Source organism: Priapulus caudatus, unplaced genomic scaffold, assembly GCF_000485595.1.
Source record: "Priapulus caudatus unplaced genomic scaffold, Priapulus_caudatus-5.0.1 Scaffold121, whole genome shotgun sequence".
NCBI classification, from domain to species: domain Eukaryota; kingdom Metazoa; phylum Priapulida; class Priapulimorpha; order Priapulimorphida; family Priapulidae; genus Priapulus; species Priapulus caudatus.
In genome coordinates this window covers 174,117-175,503 of record NW_014577182.1, presented here as the reverse complement: position 1 = coordinate 175,503, position 1,387 = coordinate 174,117, and the positions used below count along the sequence as shown (strand labels likewise).

Genomic DNA, 1,387 nt, shown 5'->3' with positions numbered 1-1,387 from the left:
ATATATAACATATACACATACATGTACCTGTATAATACCAGCCCCGGATCGATTGGCGAGGAAACAGGTTCCGGGTCCGGCCGACATGTTGAAGATGCGTGATGTGTCTAGTAGAAGCGAGAAGATGTAAGAGGAGAAAAATCGCGCAACTCTGCGATGAATAACGATGTTCGATGCATAACGATGAATAACGAAATATGCGATGTTATAACGATGAATAACGAAATATGCGATGTTATAACGATGAATAATCCTTAGTCCCTCGCTCATCTTCCCGATACTGCACATCCCATAAGCATGTAATTGACATTATAGCTAGGTCAGCACATCCTCGCTGCTGATGCTTATGAAAACTGACCCCCTCCCCCACACACACTGGAATGCTATGCGAGCGATCACCACAACAAGACCGCATACATAAATTCTCGTCATCGCTACTGCATGCGATCTACCGATAGATGGCGTTACCGTTGATTGCGTAATGTTTTTCGAAGCTGGCCTGCATTTCCGCATCCTGCTCTCCGTTCAGCTGGGCTTCAATAGCGAGCAGCACATACTCGTCCATCAGCATGCGGATGAGATGAAACGAACCTGCAGGGAGCAATGAGATTCACACATTCGTTCCCCCACAGTGTCTATACTATTAGCTGCCGTAATATAATGCTTGAATATTTGTTGAAGGTAAGAGAAGTGGGTAATTTTGTTCTAGCGTGCCAAAGGTCCATTGATTTTATTCATTCGCAGACATTCCGATGCACACACTACAGGTCGTTGGCATCTGTAGTAAGGTAGGAGTATAGAAATAATAAAATTAACTCGGATTATTCAGACGGAAGAATGAGAAGAAGAAAAATGGAAGAATATTCAAAAATAAGACCGCGAATATCGAGTTTGTGATAGGAGGACAGGGCAAATCACACACGAGACAAGGCAAATAAAACAGGGTTGTGCAATTAAGACAAGAGAACAGTCCTAATAAAATATGAAGACGGGAAAAGTAAGACAGGGTGACGAGGCTAATAAGACAGAGGGACAGGGGCAGCTGGGATGTTAGGGCAGGACAGCAGAAGTGATAAGACCTGACACCAGGGTTGACAGAGCAGGACAACACCGATGACATGACATGATAACACGGACACATTGTGGACTAATCACCGAAGCTCTGAGCGTTGTTTAGCGTCAGGCTCTGCACGATGCGAGCGCCGAAGAACGACCACTTCAGCAGAAAGTCCTGCGCTCGCTTCTTGAAGTTCCTTCCGTTCTGCTTGCTAGGCTACCAAGTAGAGAAAAAGGGTGAACGGCACGCACGCACGCACGCACGCACGCACGCACGCACGCACACACGCACACACACACACACACACATTTATATATATATATATATATA

At 45.4% G+C, this 1,387-nt stretch overlaps 1 long non-coding RNA gene across 1 annotated transcript; it reads right to left on the bottom strand.

Moving 5' to 3' along the window:
- Positions 1–35: 35 nt before the first annotated feature.
- Positions 36–1,232, bottom strand: LOC106805629. The gene is made up of 3 exons (XR_001393447.1): positions 1,156–1,232; positions 469–591; positions 36–107 (listed from the first exon to the last, which is right to left on the bottom strand). It is a non-coding gene; the product is annotated as an uncharacterized LOC106805629 (long non-coding RNA).
- Positions 1,233–1,387: the final 155 nt, after the last annotated feature.